The 11,911-nt window shown below is 52.0% G+C and overlaps 1 protein-coding gene and 1 long non-coding RNA gene across 3 annotated transcripts in view; one reads left to right on the forward strand and one right to left on the reverse strand.

The window, feature by feature from the left end:
• The window catches only part of LOC110404774, a 7,142-nt gene continuing 2,960 nt past the window's right edge, over nt 7,730–11,911 (reverse strand). The window contains exons 2-3 of one of the 2 annotated variants that reach the window (XR_002442486.1): nt 9,653–10,073; nt 7,730–9,229 (exon numbers count right to left, since the gene is read on the reverse strand). This is a non-coding gene — a long non-coding RNA (uncharacterized LOC110404774). The other variant, XR_002442485.1, reaches the window with a different exon arrangement.
• GATA2 (GATA binding protein 2) overlaps nt 11,465–11,911 on the forward strand; it is a 16,436-nt gene continuing 15,989 nt past the window's right edge. The window contains exon 1 of the mRNA XM_021409441.1: nt 11,465–11,656. The gene's annotated coding sequence lies outside the window, so the exon portion shown is untranslated. The remainder of the gene's footprint in view (nt 11,657–11,911) is intronic.

Genomic DNA, 11,911 nt, shown 5'->3' on the forward strand with positions numbered 1-11,911 from the left:
TAATGGCACATATCACAGCAAGACCCCGAAGTTGAAGACAGCCAGCCCAGCGCTGGGACACAAAGACCCCGACAGCCCCATCCCTGCCATGGAGTTTGGATTAACCCCAGGACTGAGCCCAGTGCATATCTAGGTGTGAGGGGATAAAGGGTTTTATTAGCACTTCAATGAGCAGTGAGAGCATTTCCAGTTGATCTTGGGGATCAACAGGTACTTTGAAAAAGATGAAAACCCACAGCACCACTTTTGAATTTTGAATCCTCGGAGCCATAGGGAAATTACAAGCCAGTCACTTCATGATCGAAGGAAAATTAAAAGTCCAACTTCAGTGACAACAAAAATAACGCAAAGCCATGACGTGCAATAAACAGCACAGGGAGCAGCAGGCTCTTGGAACAGGTTTTTTAATCTCCTCTCCCCTCTGCTCATAATATTGCCTTTATTATTTTCTGATGCGGAGCCTGATTCTCACGAGGGTAACAGATGCTGACAGCAGAGTAATGGAGCACCAGCAATTTTGGCCGGGCAGCCCTCAGGGATTAATGTGGCTGCAGAGAGGGAGAGGTGGCTGGGGATGAGAGGGTGGCCAGGCCAGGAGATGTCACGCAATAAAGCTGCCAGGCTGAGCAGGGTCCATCAGCACTGAATGCTCACACCAACACTATGCCCCTTCCCAGTGCCCTATGAGGTCTGACATTGGGGCTGGAGGGGAAGGTGCCCAAAGGAGAGGGATTGATGGGCTTGGTGAGGTCCACGTCCTCCAGCTCAGGTTTGCCCGTGGTTGAAAGTGACCCCACAGCCCTTGGTGTGCTCACTGGGACCTGGTGCCGATCCAGGTCTTCCATCCTGTGCAATAGAGCACCCACTGCAAGGGAAAGCTCTCTTGGTGCCTACAGCCTGCCTGTGCCCTCCTGCCTGACAGCCGGAGACGTGACTGTGGCTGGAGTGATGGATGGGGCTGGAGTTTCTCTTTAATAGGATCTCACAGTGGTTTCCGTAAGTTGATGGAGATTGCACAACACTACCAACTGCCATGACGAATATATTTTGCAACCAGGGGTTTTATGCCACATCTGTAGGATGATATGCCAGGGCCTTCTGAGGAGGCCTGGGGAAGTCTGAACACAGGAAGAAAAAAAAGAAAGAAAAAGGAAAGGAAAAGAAAGAAGTCAACAAACTTCTTTCCATAGCAGCTATTTTGGTGGGGCACCCTGGTGTGAGGGAAGCCGGCACCAGCCCAGCAGGTTTACGCAGCTCTGCCCCAGCACAGCACCCAGCACAAAGCCAAATCCCATGAGTGTGTGGCAATGCACTATGTAATGTCTGGCTGGAGCTGCAGGGATGGCCAAGGCTCTCCTAGGGTAGCTGCAAGACAGGGCTCAAGGTGGCACCAAGCTCCCCAGTGAAGGCATGCTGCTGAAGCACAGTGGAGCTTGTAGGGGTGGCTGTGTCCCGCTTTATGGTCCTGGGAAGTGCCATCCCTGTCCCCCCCCAACCTGGTGGCTCATGCCAGAGGGTGCAGCCTTTCATGTCCTGAGCCAATGCCATCTCCCATCCCTTCAGTATCTCCCTCTAAATGGGAGAAAAAGGAGTCCAGGATATATGGACCAGGTTGGCAGATGTTGGTGAAGACATTCAAAGAGACACGTGAGAACCTCAGGTGCCCTGGACACCAATTCCAGCAGCTCTGTCGTAGAAGCCTACATCAATGACCCAAAGAAACACTGACTCTCAGCATCAATCCATAAGTTATCATCATGTCTTTCAGTCCTCAGCAGCCTTGAAATATGCACCGCAGTCCCAAAAGCAGACAAAACAGCACATCCCAAAGTAGTATCCCCATAAAAGCTACCTCTGGAATATCTTTGGGCCCTGTCAAAGAGATATTGTGTTGACTCCATCAGATTAAGGAGGCCAAGAAAAGAATTCCAGGATTGCTGAGTTCCTGGATTTGCACGCAGCTATTAGTTCCTGGTTTAGGAAGAAAGACGGTCTCTGATGCAAAGGTCTCTACAGACTGAACAAACCAGGCCATGGGGAAAAGAATCAGATGAACCAGTGCCTGTTACATGCAAGCCATAGTTCTTGTCTACTATCCACATCCAAAGAGTCAGGAAGGGGCATTCTGCATGAATATTCCATCACACCAGTGCATAAATCAAGACAAAGCTCTGCCCTTCCAAGACAGGCACCCATTACCAACTCCAAACCCCCCTGGAGATGCTGCTGCAGCAGAGCTGCTCCTTGCAGGGGAGGATGTCACCGATATGGGATGTCTCCCCTCTGCAAGAGCCACTCATCAGCAGGGAGGTGAGGATGCAGAAAGAAGCACGGAGTCAAGGTTTCAGAGATGCTCAGGGCTTAAGTGACTGAAAATGAAAGCACTGGGACATTTTTTTTTCACCCTGCACTTGACAGTGGGGCTGTGATAACATCAGAGATACTGAGCAGAGAGCATCTCTTCTGGAAGATTGATTATGCCAGCAAGGAACCAAGCCAAAAACATCACATCAGCCTCTGTCCCCTTCTAGTCAAGCCCTGCCACAAGCTGACTGCTGCAGGGCCAACACCAGCAAGCCAGACCCAGCACTGTTTGTGCCATTCCACTGCCCTACAGGGTTTTCCTGCTCCAGCCAAGGACTGGCCCAGCCAGGGCAGACAAATTTTTGTCCCCAAATCTAATGGGTCGAAGACACTTCATGCACCAACTAGATCTCTTTGGCACTAGGTAAACCTTATAAAAACCCAGCAGGACAGGACCCAGTGGTAGATCTGCTAAGGACTCTTCTGCAAATCATCCATTCTCCCCATCTCTGCAGACACATCCGAGTCCAACCTGGGCCCAGACCTGTTAACAACTGTGGTCTGAGCATAACCCAGGAGCAGAGTTTATCAAACAGAGGGGTCTCACTGCCACGGGATGGGGAAAGCCTCACTGAATTGCCTCTCTCCACCAGGAGAAAGTGTTCAAGGAGCCAGTTCCCATGTTGGCACAAAGGAGAGGATGCACTGCAGCGCATTTTCCAGTGGCTAACCCAGCAATTGCCTAACCTACTCCTGGCAGCTGCTCCTCTCCTTGCAGGCAGCTGGAAGCAATTCCCTTTTCCAGATAGAGTCTGGACCCCCAAATCGCTCACACCAAGCAACAGGTCCACCTGCTGCCTTACTTCTGCCTCCTCCAGTGTCTCCTGCTAGTTTGCGGAAGAATAACAGGGAAAGCACAACTTTTCGATTTCCACCCCCACTCTTGGAAAAAAAATAAAAAGAAATGGGAAAAAATAAAAGTATCCTTTTCAGAACAAGGATGTGGTGAGGGCCAGACAGCTTCCCCTGACACGCGAGCCAGGATATGGAGACACTGCCTTTCTCAGGCGGAAAGGAGGGACTTCGCCATCTCCTCTGCTTAATGAGGAGTTTGCTCAGCTCTGGCAGTCCCACATCCCCTGGCCTCCTTCCCTGCTGCAGAAAAGACAAGCGGCATACTCCCTGCCTCGGTTTCCCCACCTGGAAATCAGTACAATGCTCATCAGTGGCAAAGCTGCGGGGTAAGTCTGTATCTCCAAAATGCTCAGAAGTCTCACACCTTCCACCATCCATCATCATTTGGAAGGTGATTATGAAGTTCTTGCAGTGCAAAGAGCAGGTCCCAGGGATCTGCCCTTCTCCGCTCCCCTCTTCCAGCAGCGCGCTCCTTCCCCTTGGCTCCTTCCTGCACCAGCCAGAAACAGAGCCAAGCTCATAATTCAGATGACAGAATTAAACTGATCCTGATTAGAAAAAGCCCTTACCCCAAAGAGAGCAAAACCTGGCTCCAAGCTGCCCTGTAATCCTATAGTCTCCCATGGCCGCTGTGGCGAACTCAAAACCTGCCTGCAGGCAAAGACACTTTGTCTTGAAACAAGGGAAGTCAAATGTGTCTTAATGGGAATTTTGACACGTTTTGCTTTGATTTCACTAATGTTACAGAAGTAGCTGCAAGGAAATATTTCAGCCCCCATATATGGGGCCAGACCCTTTGGAGAGGGATCATGGGGAGAGGCGGCAGCCCTACATCTCCCCCACCCTTCCCTGGGTGTAAGGACTTCATTTCAGTAAGGGCAACGAGGCACTAGCACAAGCTGCCCAGAGAAGTGATGGATTCCTGGATACACTCCAGGTCAGGCTGGATGGGCTCTGAGCACCTGATGGAGCTGTGCTTGTCCCCGTTCACCGCAGGGGAGTGGGACCAAATGGCCTCTAAGGGTTCCTTCCAACTCAAACTATTCTATGATTTTGGGGTCCACTGGGGAGCCAAGTGCTTGATTTGCTCCGTGTTATATGCACACCACTGACATTTCCAGTGCATTTGACCCCAAAGCACCTGGGGCAACAGACTGACTAGCAAGGAGATGCCTCTCCCAACAAGACACCACCATTTTGGTAAAACCCTCATGCAGCAGTTCTGCCCCATTCATGGGAGCTCCTTCCCACACCCATGGGCACTGCATTCCTGATGGATGTGCTCTTGGTCTGAGCTGCATCCCAGAGAGATGCACCACATCACTGCCCATCCCAGGTACTCAGTGGGCAAGCAGCAGCATCTCAGAAGCTAAGCAGGGTCAGAGTTACTCAGTACATTAATGGAAGACCTCCTGGGGATACTGGGCACTGAAGGCCTTGCTTTTACTGGTTGGACTTGATGGTCTAAGAGACCTTTTCCAGCCTTAGTGACTCTATGATTCCTTGGCTTCCCAGCCCCCCATTCACTCTGCCAGCCTTGCAGCGCATTTTTTGGCTGAGCCAAGGAGAGCTCACAGCCTGATAATAGGAGCTAGTGGATGCTACAGGTGATGCCCTGGTGCAGCCCAACTGCATGGGCAGACACAACGCAGTGTCAACACAGGAAGAGATGGCACACAAATGGGTGAGACTAGTGGTGAACATGCTGAGATAGGCAGCTCAATTGAACTAGATCTCCGCTCTTCTCTCCCCAGCATCTGCCACTCCTCGAGGCAGTGCCTTGCAGGGACTGCATCCCCATCCCACCCAGCCCATATTTGTGAGTTAGTTTTTGTTGTTTTAATGCAACGCCGCAATTCTAACCTAGAGCTTCGGATTGTCAAAGAGTTTTTCTTTTCTTTCCTTTAGGAAAAAAAAAAATACAGCTGAACTAATTTGATGAAAGGGGAAAATAAAACGTGCGCCAGACTAAACACATGCAGTTCCTACCTACAGCCAGGGCCCGGCTTCTCCCAGGCCAAAGTCAACACACGTCAATTTTGAACATGACAGGGCTTTAAAAGGGAGGTTTGAGTCCTGGATGAGAGGCGGCTGGAAAACATTAATAATGGGCTCTGTCAATTAAAAGCAAGCATGACAAGTCACCAAGACAAGGGCTGGGGGAGTTCCCCTTCCTCCCCACTTCTCTTCCCCTCTTAATTTGATGAAAAACAGTGATTTATGGAGAAATCCATCCCTTCATCCAAAAAACATGGCCACGGTACCAAATGAAGGGGCTTTGTTTAGGAGCCCAGCAGGCAAGGCTCAGGATTCAGCCTTAAGGAAAGGGCTGCCTGTGGGGATGCTCCTGTTTCACCTGCACTGTGGGCAGGGTGCACAGCCATCACACCAGGCTGGCTCCCCAGTGTGCCTGGGGCACGGAAGTGACTAGTTTGTATTCCAGAAAAACAAAATATATAAATAAATAAATATCAATCCTGCTTTTATCCGCCCCATAGGAAGCACCGCTAGGGCTTCTGTGGGCTGGGCAGCTTTCTGCCCAACACCACCCACCCGTCTCCAAAACAGAGCTGGGAAAAACAAGTGAAGGGGCACTTGGCACGTGCTCCTCTCACCGCTCTCCAAATATCCTGCGCAGCTTCACACACTGTCCCCATCCTCCCGGCACCGCTGCCCTGTGTTCCCCACGGTATCACCCGACAGCATCACGCAGCACAGACAAAAAAATGGAAGGAGAGCCCTTTTAGCTCAAGTTCACGCCCCACGTCAAGATAGGTTCGCCTTCTCCTCCCCAGATAAAGGATGCAGTTGTTAAACTGATGCCACGTTTGATCGCAGCCAAAAAGCCAAGAGGGCTTCAAACATTCATTCATCTCAAGCTGTAAGCAAGGCTTATTCCCGCTAATCAGATAATTACTCTGCTTCTCCCCCATCGCTGAGAGCACCGCGCGGTGTGAAGGGTTCCTCCCCGCATGGGACCTTACTCTGAGCAGGGAGCAGGGATCTGTGCACCGCTGAGAGCACTGGGATGGGTGGGATCTCCTGCTCGAGATGAGCATCTTTGATCTGAGCCCACCGGGGCTCTTGGCACCGCTGTCAGCCCATGTGAACGTACCAATCCGTGAAGGATCAGTGGGGCTTAAATCCTTCTCAAACTCCACAAGATCTTTTCAGGCACAGCGACGGGAGCGGGGATAAATCACGCATCTCCAGCGCGGCACAAAGTGAGCAATTAGCAGACAAAGCAGCCCACCAGGGCCCGGTGGAGCAGAACAAGGAGATTTTCTTCCCAGAGACGTCTGCTGGAAGCTGTCTGAAGCATTTCCATTCCTGTTGGCTTTTAATCGCGAGGTCAGCTCCTTTCTTCCTACCCCAACATCCTCCATCGGGGCCTCTTTCTGGGAACTCACAGCAATGCACCAGATGTCACAGAGACAGAATAACAGCCAAGGGCCAACCTGGGGCATTTCACCCTCCCCCGAGTCCCAGACCTCACTGAACCACGTTGGTGAGGTGGGGGAGCAGAACGCCCATCGGGGTCATCCTTGAGCCCCAAGGGCTGGGGGCAGCCCCTTCCTCCTAGGTACAAGCAGAGTCCCAAGGAGAACAAAAGCACTGCCCTGAGGAATGAGGATGCTGCAGGACACATGACTTTGGGCAGAGGACGCAGCTCCTCTGATGCTTCTAGAGGGCTTTTCAGGGCTGCAGACCCCAAACAGCATGTCTGCTGCTGCCGGGATGAGAAGGATGCAGGAGGGAAGAGAAGAAACCACAAGACTTAAGAAAAGAAAACCACCTGCGTGTGGGGACACTCCGTGCTCCTCTTCAAACTTTCAGCTCAGGGTGTGCTTCTGGCCCTCTGCCCTTTCCTATAAGCCCCACAACCAGAAACACAGCTACCTCCTCTCCAAAAGCAAGCAAGTAGCCTAGCCCCAGGACCTAAGGTTTAAAAGCACATAACTGCACACTGGCCCTAAAAACACAAGTGTCTGCTCTCTAGGGGTCAGAGCCTGAGAGCAGGCAGAGCCACAGGTGTGGGCTGTTACAGGCTCACAGGTGGGGGAACACGGTGAACCACAGGTGAATGACCACACGCACGCATTCCCTCCTTTGGTTTGCCAAGTTTTCAAGAGTGACCTTAGGTAAAAAGATAGAGGAAAAAAGAAAGAAAGAAAGAAAGAAAGAAAGAGCCGTAGCTCTTCACGGCGTAGATGACAGCGAACTTCTCCACTGGTGTTTTAACGCGGATTTTTTTCAAACAGCCGGGATTTCTGCCCGAACCCTCTGCGGTGCACAGGGTGCTGCCCGGCTCGGCCAGAAGGTGACGCCGTCCGCCCGCAGATCGCTGCCGGCCCCAATTAGCGGCCGTATCGCCGCAATCACGGCTGCTGATAGAGATAAATGGGGAAGGCACTATCTGCGCAACAATAGTGTTTTTTTTTTTTAAAGGGAAAAAAAAAAAAAACTTTAGGAAAAAAAAAAAAAAAACAATTGAACTTTTCATCAGCCGCTAATCGTGATTTTTTTTTATTGCTTTGCTTAGCATTTTCTCGGGGAATAAAACCTCAGAGGAGCCCCGTCTTTTGTGGGAAATGAAAGGGCATATAAAAAAATGAATGTACACGGATTCTAAATATTTCAGGTTGTATGACTTTGTGTTTGACCTTAGCAGAAGATGAACTAATCCTGCAATATAATAGACTTTCATAGAGATATGGAAAATGGCTGCTTTTTTATCTCGGTTGCCATGGGAACCATCAGAGAGAAGGCCTAGCTGAGATGCAATAGAAGGTTATTAAATGTGTGCTTGTGTATATTGGAAAAATACAGCTTTTTGTCATCTTGTGTCACTCATAGGTCTTTAATACGTAATGTTTAGGTTATTAATAAACTAACACAGGTCCATTTTTTACAGGGAACAACTGTGAATACAACTGTAAAAAAATTAGTACAAGTTGAACATTTGCAAAACTCTTGTGCACGGGCAGGGGCTGGTAGGGCTGCTGCTCACCCGCAACTTCGCACCAAAGTTTCTCTCCTTTTCCTGGAGAAGGGGACGGCTGAGCCCTCCCCACCCAGCGCAGGGTGGGTGCCAGACAGAGGAAGGGGACGGCAGCACTGCGGACACGGTGTCCGTAGTGGGGCTGTGCTGGGGACATACGGTGTGCAGAATAAAATGCCGTCTTGTTTGGTAGCTGGGCACGAGGTCAGAGGCTGCCGGGGAAAGAAGGGGGCAGTGAGGGCTGCTCAGCGCTGTAGAATCACCTGCTCCGGAGCAAGGGCTGAGTGGTGTTTGTTGTTATTCTGGGATTCGCCAGAATAGGAATCAATTAAAAAAAAAAATAGAGAAGGAAAAAAAAAAAACAAAATTAAAAGTTTAAAAGAAGAAGAAAAAATATGGAAAAGAAGAAAAAAAGAAGAAGGAGGAAAAAGAAAAAAAAAAAAAGAAAGGAAGGAAAGAAGGAAGGGAAAAAAGGAAAGAGCCTGGTGCTTCTCTGAGTGGACAGAGTTCAGGCTAACTCCAGGCGGGAGGAATTCCCTTTCTGTGGGGTTTTGCTGCCCCGGGTGCCCCGTCCCGCCCGTGGGATGAGGGTCTCGCCCAGCTCCGAGCCGGAGGTGCCGGCTTTGGGGTCCTGCCCGGCTGCCCCACAGCGCGGAGCAGCTGGTGCGGGCGGCGATGCGCGGAGCAAGGCGGGCACCTCGTGTCCCCCCCCTCCCCCTCCGCAGGTCCCAACGGAGCCAAATCCACCTTGCGCCGTGCTTCGCTCTCGCACCCCGCTCCCCGCGTCGGGGAAGGGCAGGGGACAGTCTCCTGAGAGCCCCGGGGGTGTCCCGGCCCGGCGGGGCACCCCGCGTGCACAGCAGCCCGGCGTCCATGCATACTAAGTACAGCAAGGAATACATAGATTTTGCCTATCTGCCGATCAAACGCGGAGATCTGCTCTGGTAAATGATGCATTAGATGCGGTGGCTGTATTTGTTGTGTGAGTTTTGAAAGGGTTCCGATAATCTGGAAGCGAGAGATAAGGAACACCATTTATTCAGCAGCACTTTGGAACCAATTTTCAACCCTGTTCAACCCCATTCTCCAGCAGCCTCCAGGAGCCCAGGAGATAAGGATTGGGCTATTCATTATCTTCACAAGGAACAAAGATTAGCTAGCAGAGATGAAAAATTACCCCTGGATAGTAATAATAAGGAAGCGAACCTGGAGAGTTGCTGAGCCTATATTCTCCCTACTGCTGCTGCTGCTTCTTCTCTTTTTAAAATTCTCTCCCTCTCTTTTTTTTTTTTTTTGTTGAATCAATATTGAAAAGGTTGGTTCTTTTTTTTTTCTTTTTTCCTTCTTTTCTTATTTTTTTTTAAGAAAGAGGAAAAAAAAACCTTCCCCGCTGTCTATCATATTTTTCCATATGAAGAATATGGTTGTTACCGTGGAAGAGAGCTGAGCACGGTCTCCCCTTCCTCCCAGACTTTCAGATGACATCTTTAGTACAGAAGGCAAACGGCAGAGGAAAGCATCTTTCTCTTCCAGAGGGCATGGGGGGGACACCGCGTCCCCCCGCATTGTCCCCAGTGCTTCTGGTGGCACTCGGGGGCGGCCCTGGCCCCACAGACAGCCCGGGATACCCCGGCAGCAGCACCGCGGATCGCCCCGGGAGCGCAGCGGCTCCTCCGCGGGTCTCGGTCCCCCGGCCCCCGCTTCGGACACCCCCGTGTATCCCCGCTCGGGGGTAGTTCTGCACGCTCCCAAAGCCGCTTTTCATGTGGTTTTTACGCTAGGGCGACGCTCCCCCGTTCCGGAGTCGTTCCGTGCCGGGGCGATCCCGGGATGCGGCGCCGTCTCCCTCGTCCTGGGCACAAGGGAAAAAGAGGGGGATATGTATATATGTATATATTTTAATACCACATTCTTTTGTATTTTTCCGCTGCATAAATCTGAGAATGTATCTCCTCTCAGAGGATGAAGGGTAATACAGGAGGAGTAATTAAAACACTTACTTTAGAAATGGGCTGCGTGGGGCTGATAAGAATTATCTACCGCATATCAAGGACCCTTTTTCCCCCGAACCATATCACAAAGACAGACAGAAAATGCCAGCAGAATAGGATTCCCCCCTCCCTTCCCCTGCTCACATTTTTACCTCCATTATGATGATAATTCCGCTCCCGCGAAACTTTTCTCCTTTCCTTCCCGAACCGCATTTCGTTCCCCCGCTCCCACAGGACCCCCACCGGACGGTCCGGCCTTTGTCTTTCCATTAGGACGCTTTGCCCGCAGCCCGCGGCGGGGGTCTCTCCGACTCCCCTCGGAAAATCTCCCCGCGCCCGCGGCGACCCGGTGTGGCCCCCGCTGCCGCTCCGGGCGCTGCCCCCGCGGCCAAGCCTGGCGCCCGCCGACCCCATGCAGCCTCCGGGGCTTGGCGAGGGGACCCCAGCCCCGCACACACGCACGCACCGGGAGAAAAAGGCACAGCAGGTGAGCAGTGCCAAGCCGGGGCTGAGGCGCGGCGACGTTTCCCAAACCATTCGTTCAGGCTGAATTGCCTAATGCTACGACATTTGTATTTTTTTACCGTTTCTTTTCTAGCTATAACAACGACTCGTTGAGGCTTGTGCCTCTTCCAGCTCCTCTGCTGCCTCTCCTAGTTGCAGGTGCACAGCCCGAAAGACTGAGTTTGGGAAGGGAGACGGGGGACAAGAGACACGAGGTTAGACAAAAAAACAGGTTGGTCAATGCAAAAAAATTACAAAAAGAAAAAAAAAGTCGGCCCGGCACCAAAGGGAGGAAGAAAAATTAATAGGAATAGGAATATCTAATACCCATAATTGGCACCACAAAGCGCTCCCCCCCCCACCTTCCTCGGGGTCCGGTGGCGGAGGAGCGGAGCGGAGCTGCCGGGGCTGCGGGCAGAGGAGCCCCGCTCCCAGCGCCGAGGATGTGAGCGTGTGTTGTGTTGGTATAATATCAATTCATTTAAAATATGAAAGTCAAGTCGCGTAGACTGTGACAGCAACCGTAACAAAAGGTGCAAGCAACAGACAATGTGATGTGCTTGTACAGATATTGTAATGATGCAAATGAAGTGGAGGGGACGAGCTGCCTTATTATGTACATAAATACACAGTGGCTCGCTGTGCCATCCTTGAATGCAGGAGAGTGAGAGAGAGAAGGGGAGGGAAAGAAGGGAGAGAGGAAAAGAGAGGGAGGGAGGGAGGAAGGCAAGGGGGGAAGGAGGGAGGAAAAAAAAAAAAAGGGCTCAGCTCGAGAAGTGCCGCCAGTTCGAAGCAGAGCGCTCCTCGGGCAGCCCCTCCGCCGGCTGCGCGCACCCACGGGCGGGGGAGGACCCGCGGCCGGAGCCCCCTCCCCATCCCGAAGGGGAGAGCGGGCGCTCCGCAGGCAGCGGGCGGCGAACCGCGGCGGGAGGAAGGCAAGGTAAGGGCGTGCGGCTCCGCAGCGCTCCGCGTCCCGCCGCCCGGGGCGGTTTTCCCCGGGGAACAGAGCGGTGCGGTTTTGTAAAGAACGAAAAAATCCCCGCATCCCCCCCGGCCTCCTCCTCCCGCAGCCCCGGGTGGAGGCACCGCAGAGCCGCGGGGCTGTGCGGCTCTGCCCGGCTGCACCCTGCGGGGAGCGGGGCCGCCCTCATTCGCTTTTCTTTTCCCTTTTCTTTTTTTTTTCTTTTTTTTTTTT

Source organism: Numida meleagris, chromosome 11 (genome assembly GCF_002078875.1).
Source record: "Numida meleagris isolate 19003 breed g44 Domestic line chromosome 11, NumMel1.0, whole genome shotgun sequence".
NCBI lineage: Eukaryota > Metazoa > Chordata > Aves > Galliformes > Numididae > Numida > Numida meleagris.